The following is a 15,224-nucleotide window of genomic DNA, read 5'->3' as shown; positions in this document are numbered from 1 at the left end:
TTGACGCTGGTATTGAAGATTTTCAGTTCGGTTTTTAGTAACAGGGTGCGAAATCGTCACAGTCCTCTAAGCTTATGAAACGCAGTTCGTAGCCGTAGTCTAAACTAGATAACGAAGGTAATCGTAAGGTGACTTTTGAAAGGAAGATAGTTTTTTTATAATTAGCAAAGATTTTCCAAAACAGCAAAAAAACTTCCAGAGGTTTACACTAGCCTACTCAGTGGCATTCACTGTGAGTAAAAAACCTCTGCTGTCATTTGATGCTTCAACAGGGCTTGAAATCTGTACTTACCGATTGATGACTACGCACCCTCCTACTGGCTACGGTGGCCCATCTTATTAAATTTAGTTAAACAGTTTAACTTAATGCTAAACTAAATTGGCTTGGAATAGGCTAAGTACGATCTATTTCTCTCTTTGTGAAAATTTAAAGTCAGTCCACTTTGAATACTTGTATGAGCGCTTAGTCCATGCAGAATTATTATTGCTCACTCTGTAATTAAAGTACACGTCGGGCACTGGGAACGTTATTTGCACCCTCCTTTAAAGCTGTCAAACTCTCTGTTCATCTATATTTTTTTACGAGCTGATGCGTATTTTAATAAGTTTTTAAGTTATTACTTAATAATAAAAATAATAGTAAAATATTTTTCTTTTTTATAGAAAATACGTACCTCTTCCCTTTGAAACTATCTACATAGTAAACACTCCCTTCAACTCAAATGTAATTTGATATCCCACGGCACTTTGCTGAATAGTAGCCCTAGAGAGCAGCAGTGATAGTTGAGCAGCGAATTTCCTAACTATCGCTTGTTATTGTAGGTTTTACCTATGTCCGGACTATTGCAATATCCGGCTACCAGTCTTTAGAAATATTCGCAGTTCGGGTCACGTTCAGTTGGGCGGAGAATGGGTAACGTTGGACCTCGTTAAGCTATGTAATAAAAATTGACGTTGCTCACACAATTCCAGCGTTAAATTCATTGTAAATTAAAATTGGCAAAATAAGTTCATTAAGTTTAGTGAATTGTAAATTTTTCCCGTGCCATTTGTCAGAAGAGACACCATCGGCAGCAGAAAATACAAAGTAATGCCACAAAAGAAACAGACACGTGAAATGCCCTGTATTTGCCTCATCTACATATGTACCTATTTATATAAGTTGATTACTAGTCTCCACGAATAATTTGCCAGTATAGCCGCGTAGCTTTACATATATTTTAAGAATATTTCAACAGCTTCTTTACAGATTCGTCTCCCTGCTGGCTTGGACATTCATTGGCGTTCCATTGTCACAATGCTTTTCTTGCTACTTTGCCCAGCTTCTGGAAATGGCGGATCTGTCGGTATTTTCCACTAAGCCATAAATTAAGTGTGGCTAAAGCGGAAGTGTTGTAAAATTGTGGTAGAGCAAACATCAGTGTTAGCAGTGGCAGCATGCTCAAGCGAGAACGGAAGTGCCAGCTGCGAGTGTCAGACTGTGAGCTGTAAAAGATAGAAAACAAATTATACCAAGTAGTGAATACCATATAAAAGATGCACACGGGTTGGGTGGGTCACTTTAGTTGGTTTGTTCACTGGCTAGTTGGTTGGCTGGTCAAGTGCAGTTTGACACTAAATGCTTACTTGCATAGCGGGTGGTTAAGTTGCAAGCAACTAACTATTTGCCGCCTGCTGTGCTAAGCTGACACTCTGCGAATAGTGTTAAGAGCGTGGGCTGGAGCGGGGAGCGTGGGAAAGCATGTGACAGGAATTGAGAGTGCACTTGCAGTAACCGCTGTGGCAAAAGCGGTCGCAGTTGCAGCATACTCTATGCCACAGCCACAACTGGCTGCGGAAGGAAGTGTTTCATTTCCGTTTAGTGCGAGTTTTTTTCGTTTGTTTGCTAAAGAAGCGAAGGGTCGGGTGGTAGAAAAGGACACCCATGCTCTTGCCACTTTTGAGAGTAGTTCAGTCGTAGTTTGTTTTTTGGCCATGAAGTATATCATCATGAGCCAGACCTCGAGTGCTTTGGCTTCCGTTGGCAATTGCTTGGAAAGAAAATGCAGTCACCACTACCGCCGTGGCAGTTACGTCGCGTGAACTCTGAACATTAATCTGGGCAATAAAATGTAGTCAGCCGCCTGAATGTATGTAGGAGGAGTATGTATGTGAGGCGTATTGGTCTAAATTTGTTCATCGATGTTCAATTGCAGCATCGTATTATGTCTTCTAATAAATTAAGTGCCTTTCAAAGCTCTTTAATTGAGTTGATTTTATGTGTTTTATTTTAAGTTAAGATTTCCACAGATATTTCGTTTGAAGTTTCATTAAGTTGCAAATGAGATGCATTTGTAGGAACTTTTTAGTAACAACAAAAAATAAAAACAATGTGAACCGCTGTGCCAAACTTTAAGATTACGTCCATGTTACTGTATGGAGACGCGAATTAACAATTTAACTTTTCTGATTAACTTAAGCTTAAGAATAAGAGCGAGAACCACAATTTCTGTTGTTTAGGCCGAAAGTAGGGGAAATGCAAATTTCTCACTTCTACAATTGTAAAGTACTTAATTGCAATCACTTACAATTCATTCAAAATGAAATTATAGAAAACCATATCGGTCTTTTGCTGGAAAGACGTCTTACCTCAAAAAATCAAAATCAGTTAATCGAGGAAAATTGCTAAAAAGTTTTCTATTTGCCTAAATATGCCTCCCCGAGTGAAAGTAGATAAAAATTTTTATCTAATTAGATACTGTAAATAAAGGGTTTTCCAATAAGTGGTGTTATTTTGATTGTGTTAGGTGCTTGTTCGGCACGTAGCGCCGTCTTGTTGAAAATAAACGTTGTCCAGATCAATACAATCCAACTTCGGCCATAAAAAATCGTTAGTCATCTCTCGATAGCTCAATCCATTCACCGTAACTATTGCTCCAGCTTCATTTTCAAAAAAAAAAACGTCCAATGACTCTCCGGACCATAAACCGCACCAAACAGTCACACGTTGAGGATAGATCCAGATCCAGATCCGACAAGGTTGAAATGGGCCTCATCACTTAAGATGATTTTTCGATGGAATTCCGGATAATTTTCATGCATTTGAACTACCCAATCCGCAAAGACACGACGGTTTTGATGTTCAGCCGGCTTGATTTCTTGTGTTAACTGGACTTTATAAGCCTTAAGACCCAAATCTTTATGCAAAATATTGAATAATGACGTTTGTGGATTGCCTAATTCCAAGGAACGACGAGGAATGGAGAACCCTGGGGTTTTCTCTGACATTTTCGGCTACAACAGCAATATTTTCGGCTATTCTTGAGCGACGTGCACGGGTTTTCACATCACTAACTTGTCCCAACAGCTCGAGTTTGTTCACCAATTTCTGTGTTGTTTCACGATGACCCAAAAATGTTCGAGTTTTAGGAACGGTCTCTGCCAAATTTTAGCCATTTTTATAGTGAATTTTAATAATTTCAATGCGTTGCTTAAATAAAGACCATTTGCCAGATTATTATTAATCTTATAAGCGGCTCAATATCCTTTGCCCCGAATGCAGCATAGCGCCACAAGATTTCAGTTGTTGAACTATTTTTATATATGTAAACACAAATTCTGCGCCGCCAACTCCGACGTGTCTGAAAATCCGTCTTAGGTGGATTTTCTACATTTCTGTGGGTATCATTTTGAGACTGTATTCCTCGCGGTCTTAAATTCACGTTTTCATATCTATAGCTGGAAAAACGCGGAGTACGACCATAAGTTGCAAACCTAAGGAAGATATGGTGAGCTCCACTTGTAAGATAACTAGATAATGTATAACATGGGGATACTTCTAACCTGCAGAGCAGACACCTTTTGCAGTCGCTCGCTCCGAGACAGACGCTGCGAACTTCGAGAGGTCTTTACATTGTGTATGTGGAGGCTCTCCCTCCCGTTAGTCCCAATCATGCCTCCCATGCGTATTGGGTACCTCGTCTTTAGTTATGGTTGCTCAGGTTATCAGGGTGTACCACGAAGAGGTGCGAGTCGGAATTGAGGTTAACTAATGTTGATAACTGCTTCTTCATGTCGCAGTGTTGCCACTGACAAAAACCAAAAAAATATTCGCAACCAGATTTCCGACCAAATCCAACGAGAACTAAAAAAAAATAATTTTTTTTTCCACAATATATCCACATTTTTATATCTTATCATTTTTATTACAGGGTTTGGCCTTCAACTGATCTTCAATTTGAGCCCGCAAGGACAAATGGATAACGAATTCGGACTCGGCAATCCCAAAAATGTATATATCAATTTTTTGAAATTTTTCCGGTCAATATGCTAGGTTTGTCCTTGAAAAAAATTAGTTTTTAACATTTTAGGTGGTCGGGAGAGGATTTCACCTCTTAAGAGTGACCGGAAACGCGCGTACTTGCCGATATGTATTACCGCTGAATATAACTGCAATAAGAATATGCCAAACTGAATTTGAATACACGCAATTTTTTATTTTTAAAGTTTTCACGAATTTTTCACAAAGATACCCCTATTCAAGGGTATGTTTGACATGATGAAAAAAAAAATTGAAATTCGGGCCTGGAAAATCTTTTTCAAAATCATTCACGTGCATTTTCATATAAAAACTATTAAAATTGGTCAACAATGGGATCCTGGCTATTTTTGAAAAAAATTTGTCAAAAAGTCCCCACTGTGTGCAGGTGTGAAATATGGAATGAACGAAATGATTTATGAAATCGTAAAAAAATGTTTTGAAATTTCTTGATATGAATTATAGTATAGACAATTGATATTATAAAAAAAATTATATTTGGCGAGGGGAGAAGTAAGCTGAATTTTACAAATTAAATTGATGAGAAAATGAAAAACTGGGTTTGCAGCACTACTACTGGGTGGCACAAAATTAATCACCCTATCGAAAGAATTATAACTTTTGCAAATGGAGTAGTTCGTCAATTATATTTGACGCATAGGTACTAGGCAGCTGAAAACAAACAAATAAGCAATGAAGCGCATAAAGGTCAAAATGAGGATAATAGTAATAGTAAAAATGTTATTGGATAATTAATTTTTCGTCACCTTGTACTAACTTGTCCATGACCTCGTGTCCATATCAAATTGTTCCCAATTTTTGTCGCACAGTGTAATATCTAACATATTTCTGTAAAATTAGTAAAATTATCAAAATAACTTCTACCATTAAAAATCTATGGATTAAAAATTTATACAGCGTTGGACAAAATAATAGCAGCGCGACAAGCCTTGACTGTTCATATTTCATATACATATAAATCTTAAATTTTTTTTTTATAAAATGTAATTCATATTATAACCTATTCCAAAGGCCATTTTTGTACTACATTTGCCCTGGCGAAAATTAAACCAAATTTTTCTTTGGTAGATCCTTCAATTGATATGCGTATTAACATCATAGGGTAAGCATAAATAGTTGAAACGATTTTTTGAAAATTCAGTGCTCTGAAAGTACGAAGCAGGCAGCATTCCTAACAAAAATCTATAGTTTAACATGCATAGGAAAACTTTTCGGGATAACAAAAAAAAAAAGTTGAGTTTTGTTGCCTAGTGTAATGTAAAATATTCGTATTATTTACACAAACTAACTTAAGAAAAGGAAACACTTGCTAAATCAAAAAACACTTGCTAAATCAAAAAACACTTGCGCCTCCAACAGAAGTTGCTGCCAACTAATTGTAATGAGAAATATTAAACTCACTGAAGGCTCTTAAATCAGCAGAAATATATTAAAATTCATGTTGAAAATACATATTTCAATGGTGAGCTTTTTAACAGACAGTTATTCAGCTCTGAGCGAATTTGACAGAATCAGCTGATGGGTTGACGACACTTGAGGTGTGCTTACAAAAAAACTGAGATTGTGTTGGTGATATACGAAGAAAAAATCAACCAATGACACTTCGTTGCCGTCTGAGCAACGACTGATAGGACGAGTGTGTGAATATTTATGAAATGATCGTGCAGAATTCGGCTGCCGATAAAATTGTGTTGGTGATATAAGAAAAAAAAGAATCAACCAATGACACTTCGTTGCCGTTTGAGCAATGATTGATTGAACGAGTGTGTAAATGCATGTGAAATGAATTCAGAACTCGAAGCAGAATTCGGCTGCCGAGTACCCGAATGACGTGACAGCCAAAGTTCCTCTCACAAATTTCTCTTCCATCAAAACTAAATAGCAGACTTGGTTATTTATCATTCTTGACTAAAAGCTACCAAAATATTTAAATAGAACGTGAATTGTATTTTCGACGATTTTTTAAATTTCATATGATATGCATGATCCCCATGCTAGTGAAAGGGTTAAGTTGCTGGCCAAATGCACGCTCGCTTTTCTTCGACAATTGTCAAAGAAGAATAGACAAATTCTGTTATGTAAGAAAGTTGGCCAAATGAAGGCTTTGTTTCTCTCGCTTGAAGCAATTTAAAGTTTCGTATAGCTCAAAGCTCCATTTCACAGTGCTTTTTCGACCTCTGACATTGCAATTTCAAACGTTACTTCGATTTTTCCTGTTTTTCTGAAAGCGTTTAGAACTGCCATTTGGCCATAGAAGTTTTCAAAGTAAGAAAGATAAGCAAAGCAAGTCTGCAATCTGCCAGCACTTCTAATGTTTTACGAGCAGCTTCGAGATGCAGTGTAAAAGGCAAGAATTGCACTAAGTCAGCATTGAATATTATTTCTATTTACTATTGTTTAAACCCAGCAAATCAAGTTTTTTTCCAAAACCCCAGGTAGGTATTATCCTTTACAGAGAATATCATCTGCTACTTGCATTATCTAGCGTCTGAGACCATCAGCAACTGCACGAAACTGAAAGGCTTTGGAAAGTAAAGCTTCCAGCTGAATAAATTTGTATTACATAAATAATGGCTATATTCCTTGTTACAAATATTGTAATTAAACTTTTTTAAATCAAAATCGGCAAATATATAGATTATTTTGTGGTTTCCACTTAATTACGAATTACCCCAATATTTCGAAATAAATTTTTCATAATTTTATTTTACATTTAGAGAGTAACTGGTAATTGGGTAACACCCTATAAAGACATCAATTGCTTTGGGTTTTTGTTTTGTAAGATTCAGCCTTTAAGTGCAATTAATTCAAAATTATTTTACTTCACAGTAAATACATAAAAAAAATATTAGGTGCGCAACTAAGTTCTCGCCAGTATTGTGGGCTAGTCGATTCTAACACAACCTAAATGTCATAAGCCAATCTTAGACACATGGTCAACAAACTGCTTCGACACATTAGTGATTTTGTTTTGGTATCAAATACTTTTGGTTTTGTGAAAATGTCTGACTTTGTGCCGAATAATCGTCATTTGTGGGAAGTGTTGATTTTCCTCTTTCATTCGCGAAATAAAAACAGCGGCTGAAGCGCATCGAGAGCTACATAAAGTTTATGGAGATGCTGCTTTAAGTAAAACAACGAGCCGAGATTGGTTCCGTTGCTTCAAAGACGGTGATTTTTAATGCTGACGACCGTCCGCGTGAAGCGAAGACTCTGAATCGGAGGCTTTGCTCAATGAGGATCCGTGTGAAACGCAAGAAGAGCTTTCTTCAGTATTAGGAGTCACCCGCAAATCCATTTCTAAGCGATTGCATGCTTTGGGAATGATTCAGAAACAGGGGACTTGGGTTCCTTATGAGTTAAAACCGAGGGATGTTGAACGTCGTACTTCCGTTTGTGCACAACTGCTCCAGCCTTAAAAAAGGAAGGGTTTTCTTCATCGCATCTTGACGAGTGATGAAAAATGGATTGATTACAGTAATCCAAAGAAAAGAAAGTCATGGGGTCGTCGCCTCGGCGAAATATTCCCGCTGCGAAAGTTATGCTATGTATTTGGTGGGACCAAGATGGTGTTATTTATTATGAACTGTTAAAACCAAGCGAAACCATCACTGGGGATCGGTATCGACTTCAATTGATGCGACTGAGCCGAGCACTGTGCGGGAAGCGTCCGCAATACGCGGAGAGGCATGAAAAAGTGATTCATGACAACGCTCGACCTCACGTTGCCAAGCCCGTTAAAACCTACCTGCAAACACTGAAATGGGAAATCCTACCCCACCCGTGATATTCTCCTGATATTGTGTCATCCGATTATCCCCTATTCCGATCGTTGACACATGGTCTAGCTGACCAGCAGTTCCATTCATATGAAGACATCAAAAAATGACTTGATCCGTGGATAGCCTCAAAAGATGAACAGTTTTACAGTGACGGTATACGAGGTCTACTAGAAAGATGGGAAAAAATTATAGCCAGCGATGGGTAATACTTTCAATGATTCACTTGTAACCATTTTTTCAGAAAAAGTTGTATTTGCAGTTCAGTTTGTATTTTCAACAGCGAGAACTTAGTTGCACATCTAATAGTTTTTTTTTAATAATATTTATCAAAGCTGGCAATAGATATCATCGTTCGTAAATTTGCCACAAAAAGTCTTCTCATAAACCTTAAATGTGCGTTGTACAAAAAAAAATATAATGAGTAGGATAAACAGCCTAGCTTTTAGCAAGATTGTCTGCGCCCACCCTTGCACTCTCGTATTTCTTCATAAAAACTCCATTTCCAACAATATGCGAAGGATTTATGTTAAATAATGAATAAAGTGATTTTGAACATTCATATTTAACGACACAAATTCTACACTTATTGCACTTTTTCATTAGGAAGATCTAAATTATTGCGAGAAGTTTTATGGAGGCATATATTTTCTAATCTGCAGCACTGAGAGGACAGTAGCATACATTTTCTCACTTCCCAAATTCTCAAACTTAGTAATTAATTTTTAACCGACCATAAAATGTGCTTCGGTCTCTGTCGGTGACTGTCACATAAGCGAATGCCCGCGTCGAGTGCACAGCGGTCAAGATCTGTATGCATGCATGCATGTACATGTGTATGCGTATAAGTTTTCTTGCCACATGGGTGTGAATGTGAAAATGGACCACTAATGACCAACACCATCTAATGACATAAAAGTTGCTGCAATTCCCACAATTCACTTTAGTCACACGTACCCGCACATGCATACTCGTACATACATATTTATTACTCCACTCTCATCTGCTGCCTCAGCGTTTGCTGCCTTGTCGTACGTAGGAAATGCGGTTGAATGACAAAAGTTTTGCTCATTTACGTTTTTGCGGGTAGTTTATTGAAAATATACTATAAAAGTTTTTCTCTTTATATCAATGAGTACTTTTGTGCTTATTGATTAAAATTATGCCGGTCGTATCGTAGCCTGCGCTTAAATAGGGGGAGAATTTGAATAAGAATTAAGTATTAAATTAATTCAATGAAATTCGTTTACTCAGAAGCGTACTTGGAGTACATGAAACTGAATGGTGGTGAAATAAAATACATTTTTTTTTCATTTTTTGATAAAACTTTTAGTTTGTAATCGATACTTCGTGATTTGCAAGCAGTAGGCGAGGAAAATATTGGGTAGTCCAAAAAATTAGTTAAAAAAGCAGAAAGAAAGAAAGAGAAAGAAAAGACATTTTTTGTTTCAAGTTTATTTTAATGAATTTTATTAATTAAATCTATAATTTTTGCTATTTTCTGAACATACCAAATATGCCATCGGTATGAGCTTCTACATTTTTTGAAGTAAAAATTAATTAAACTCTACTTTAGTTTAAAAGGTTAAAATATACTCCATGAAGAGAATTAATCAAAGGCAAAGCTCAACAGATATAATTATAGTTTTTTGTTTACATAGAAGTGTTCGGTTAAACGCTACGAACTCGTTCCCCAAAGTAATATTTTGAAAGAAATATGTAAATTGGAAAAATGAAAAAAGAAATTATATTAATTATTAAAAATTTTCGTAAAGTTTTTTAAATTAAAATATCTTCGGTTTTTCTTAACATTTTAACAATTTTTTTTTGGCCTTTTTTACAATATAATATGGTTTAAAAAACAGTTTTTTTGGGAAAAAATTTTATACCTTTTAACTTTTTTGTAATTTTTGGAAGACACTTGTGAATAAAAAAATAAAAAAAAGCATAAAAGCATAAATGCATAAAATAAAAGAGTTTAGAATAATGGTATATAGAACCGAAGATATTTCACTTTAAAGTACTCTAATTTCCTATACATTTTTTTCACTCAGCTTCTTATTATATCCTTGTAGGCTTAAAAACCAATTTTTAAAAAAATTGGGAACAATGCCGAAAATACTTGGATCACTTGTCATGGAATTTAAGTGCTTTTTCGGCAATAGAACAAAATTCAGGAATTTTTACAACCACTTGGAAATAAACTAAGGCAAAGCAAAACTTTAGATGAAGTTTGTAATTTTTTGAAAAATTGCTGTGGCTTCAGCTGACATCGAGAACTGCCGGCGAGACTTATGACGCCGGACATTTCTATCCATCTTACATCTTTTGCCCCTCGCTAAAACCTTTTCAGCGAAGAAGAAATTCCTACACCTTGTCCGCCTGGTGACAAAGGCGGCAGCCTCTACTTATGGATTACTGAAACCAATAGGCCCTATGTTCTACTTAGAAACTATGGGAAAATATTTATGTTAATATATATATAAGGTTGTCAAAAAAGTCTTGCGGTATTTCCGCAAGCTTGTCTTTGCAAGCGCGTAGTTCTAGTTGTATTCGTCGCATCGGTTCACGCTAGAGCTTTTTGGAAAGCTCTTTTCACGTGTTAACACGTGTTTGATTAATTGTTGTTTGCTTTTAGTCGTTCGTGAGCTATAGCGTTGCAAACAGGGAGCAAAATAAAGAGAAAATACGGCATAATTTACAGTACTACTACGATAAAGGCAAAAATGCATCTCATGCTGCCAATAAAATTTGTGCAGTTTATGGACCCGATACAGTTTCCATTTCCACCGCACAACGATGGTTTCAACCTTTTCGTTCTGGTGCAGAGGTGATCGAAGATGCGCCACGGTCCGGAAGGCCTGTCGTCGAAAATTGCGATAAAATCGCTGAATTGATCGAAAGAGACCGGCATAGTAGCAGCCGTAGCATCGGCCAAGAGCTGGGCATGAGTCATCAAACCGTTATAAACCATTTAAAGAAGCTTGGATTCAAAAAGAAGCTCGATGTATGGGTGCCACACGACTTGACGCAAAAAAACATTTTTGCCCGTATGGATGCATGCGAATCGCTTCTGAATCGCAACAAAATCGACCCGTTTTTGAAGCGGTTGGTGACTGACGATGAAAAGTGGGTCACTTACGACAACGTGAAGTGCAAACGGTCGTGGTCGAAAAGCGGTGAAGCTGCCCAGACGGTGGCCAAGCCTGGATTGACGGCCAGGAAGGTTCTTCTGTGTGTTTGGTGGGATTGCCAGGGAGTCCTCCACTATGAACTGCTCCCCTATGGCCAAAAGCTCAATTCGGACCTGTACTGCCAACAACTGGACCGCTTGAATGCAGCACTAATGCAGAAGAGGCCATCTTTGATCAACAGAGGCCGAATTGTCTTCCATCAGGACAACGCCAGGCCACACACATCTTTGGTGACGCGCCAGAAGATCCGGGAGCTCGGATGGGAGGTTCTTTTGCATCCACCGTATAGTCCGGATCTCGCACCAAGTGATTACCACCTATTTCTGTCCATGGCGAACGAGCTTGGTAGTCGGAAGTTGTCCACAAGAGAGTCCTGTGAAAATTGGCTCTCCGACTTTTTTGACAATAGGGAAGCGAGCTTCTATAAGAGGGGCATTATGAAGTTGACATCTCATTGGGAACTCGTCATCGAACAAAACGGCGCATATTTGACTTAAATCGCATTATTATAACCAATTTTATGAACTATTGAAAATTCAATAAAAATACCGCAAGACTTTTTTGACAACCTTATATGTCATTGCTTGTGTCTATGTTGACATTTTTAATGCAATTCGCAATAGCTGCTTTTTTTATATTTTCACTAATGTAAATTTATCAGCCAGTGAAATTTTAAAATGGTAAAGTTTTCTCTTGAAATTTTATAACTTTAAATTTTTAAAACGGATAAATTTCTAAATTAATTGGTGAAACCAGGCATGCATATTCAATGCTTAAAGTTGTGTACGGCACTAAGCTTGTGACAAAAAATGGGAGAAATATTTGAAGGTATCATCTTATCCATTCTTGTCGCCTTATGTCATCTAGTTATATTGTGTTATAGCGACACATAACAAGATACAGTAGCTTTAAATTTCCTTTTCCTCAATGACCATATCAAAACTCTCCATTTATTACTTCTCTTTCTACGTCAAGTGACCTTTTCTAAGTGACTTGCAGAAAAAGTTGATTAGCCGAAACTTTGCTTCATTTCATTAAAATTTGTCAGGCTCAACTTGCACCTGACAATTGTGATGTTAAACTTTTATAACTTTCAAAAGAAATATGACAGACAACAATTTTGTGATGCATATTTTTAAGTACTTAAACATTCAAATAAACTTACATATGCCTTGTAGAAAATGGCTTAACGGATTAGTGGCAAGCATTTTATTATTGATAAAAAGCTCTTAGGTCAAGTAAACAAGTTCTCTGAATTTTTTCGACTATCAAATGAATTTAGTTAAGATTTTCTAAATTAGGTCAAATATGCGCCATGATGTTCGATAGTCGCCAATTGCAAGCATACAAATATGGGGAAATACACAAGACCGCCAGCAAGAAAACGGAAGAAAAATTACGAAAAATCAACGAGAATTTTGAGCCACATTAAACTTGCACTTTATCGTACTAAAATTTAATGAACTAAGTATAAATCGGCGTACCCAAAAATATAAAAGAAATATGAAAACAAAATTTTCTAAATTTTGATGAAAATTTGCCAAATTTTTATAAATCCTCCATAAATTTGGAACCTGGTTGCACATTGATTTAGTTATAGAATTAATAAATAATTAGGCAAAACTTGTAAAAACAAGTAAGTCGTGCTTTCATAATTTTGCAATGGACTGTAGAAAAAATTCAAACAACTTGTACAATTAATGCACCAGGGTCTGAAAGGTTTAAACAGAAAGCTTTGAATTTCAAGAAAGCAATACTAAAAGGTGGCCTAATTTTGTTTGATATAAAATAAAAATAAAAACTATTTGGAGGGATGGAAATCTTTAATTTGACTTTTACGCGCTCCATTGCTTGGCTGTGTGTATACTGCAGCTGTCTAGTTCACAAGCGTCAAATATGATGGGTATTTTCATTGGCGTTGTCGTAGCTCGCTACCCTTAAGTGGCCTTCTGAAACCAAGCTAAGACTGTTTATTTCCATCACCTCTCGCCGCAGGACTACCGTCAAGTATTACATCGCGGAAAAGGAAGACAATTAGTTGCCGCTGCTCTGTCTTTGTCTTTATAAGGGCCTCATATCTTTCATAGTCTTCCCGGCCATTATGTCGTATACTACATTCTACTTTTCCTTCGTACGCAACATATGTTGAACTAATGTTTTGCGGTTCTCCAAAGACCCTATGCGGTTTTTCGAGTGCAGAATGGCAGCGCGAACATGTGAATAATGTGTGGTGAAGATCTACTATTGGGTTGTTCGCAAAGTAATTTTGTTTTTTCCAGACAGAGGATTTAATTCTATTTTTTTCACAGCTAACTTCACACTTAAGTCGCATTGTCATTACACCGCGTTACACACATTCTGTCCTATGAACCAAATATACTTTTTCGGAAAGGGGATAAAAAATAAAAATACACGTGTATCGGCGATTTTCATGTACACGTCACAATTTTTATTTTTGTATTTTATAACTTTAAACGAGCAATTCTTGTATGCATACCTGTATAGCCACACGATCTCAGGATTAGCTTAACGGATTTGAATGAAACTTGGCACACAGATAGTGTATCACATTTCTAGACTTTTTACCTAGGTGTTGCCACTGACAATGTTTCACAGGGTCGCCACCTGTTCGAAATTTAAAAAAAAAATTGCATGAGATATGCCGATGTGGGTATCAAAAGAAAGGTATTTCACCCCGCATTACATTAGAGATTTAAAACCCCGAATTTTTTTATTAATTTTATTATATTAAAATTAAAAATTGTTGTTAAAAATTTGAATGCTTTTAAAGAAACTTAGGCCTTTTATTTTTGCGTTTGTAAGCATTTGTGTCAGTATCGCGACAAATCGAGCAATTTAAAAAATTCGGCATATGGAATACTTCTACGTCGATCACGAGCGGCTGTTATTTTAAAATCAGCCGCCACTATATTCCACTGCTCAAAGCGTGATGCAAAGAGTTCGGCTGTTCTCTTTGACAAATTGCAGTCCCAAGTTCACTGGGTGTTGGTACAAATTCCGATACTTCTGGTTCCGGCATCTCGCATTCGATGCAAGAAATGTTGATAGTATTGTTGGTGCTACTGTTGGTTCTCCATCCCTTAACTCGGGAACATCATCAAAAATCTCCATTGAAGCCGCTATACGTTCTTCTGGTGAGTACAGAACCGCTGGAATAACCGATTCTACATTAGCGTAGCGAATTTTGTTGCGGCGAAAGTATTGGTACCCTTCAGTTTGAGTAAAAGTTACGTGGTAGCCAAATTGTTTTTACAGAGTACTTTATTGTTGACCTTCCATCAGTAAACTTGCATAAATTTCTATAGCAATAGTCGCACACGATTTCCGGAGTATACCAAAAGTAAGGAACATAAGCAGTCTTGAATATTTTCTGAAACGAATTAACCACTGTTTTCGTAATATTTTTAAAATTTTTACTTGGTGCGAATAAGCCACAAACGTAACAAAAGTTATTTCGAGTCGGGCACTGCATTTTTCGTAAGATGAAATATACAGAAAGACGTTTTCGCGCAACAGAACTTAAAACAATTGTCAAAGTATACGTCTCCTAGTAGCGCAACTGTCAGATGATCAGAACTTCCGGAACTGGAACAAACACACAAACGGCACAGAGTGTGTTGTATGAAACAATAAATTAAAGGTTAATAAGTTGCTTACAAATTTGGAGTCGAAAATTTAGAAAATTTTTTGTTTTTTTTAGAAAAAAGAAAAGCCGATATCCATAAAAAAGGGGATGCTGCCTGTTTGGTGGGATTTTATAGGAGTAATGTTTTTTGAGCTTTTACCGGGTATCACAACATTTGATTCGGATGTCTACTGTCATCAGCTGGACAAACGGAATGATGCACTTCAACAGATAATGCGAACAACCCAATATAACGTTTTCGTTGCACTAATCGCAATAGGGATTGC

The sequence above is a fragment of the Anastrepha obliqua genome, chromosome 5 (genome assembly GCF_027943255.1).
Source record: "Anastrepha obliqua isolate idAnaObli1 chromosome 5, idAnaObli1_1.0, whole genome shotgun sequence".
In the NCBI taxonomy this organism is placed as follows: domain Eukaryota; kingdom Metazoa; phylum Arthropoda; class Insecta; order Diptera; family Tephritidae; genus Anastrepha; species Anastrepha obliqua.
Note: the sequence above shows the minus strand (reverse complement) of the source record.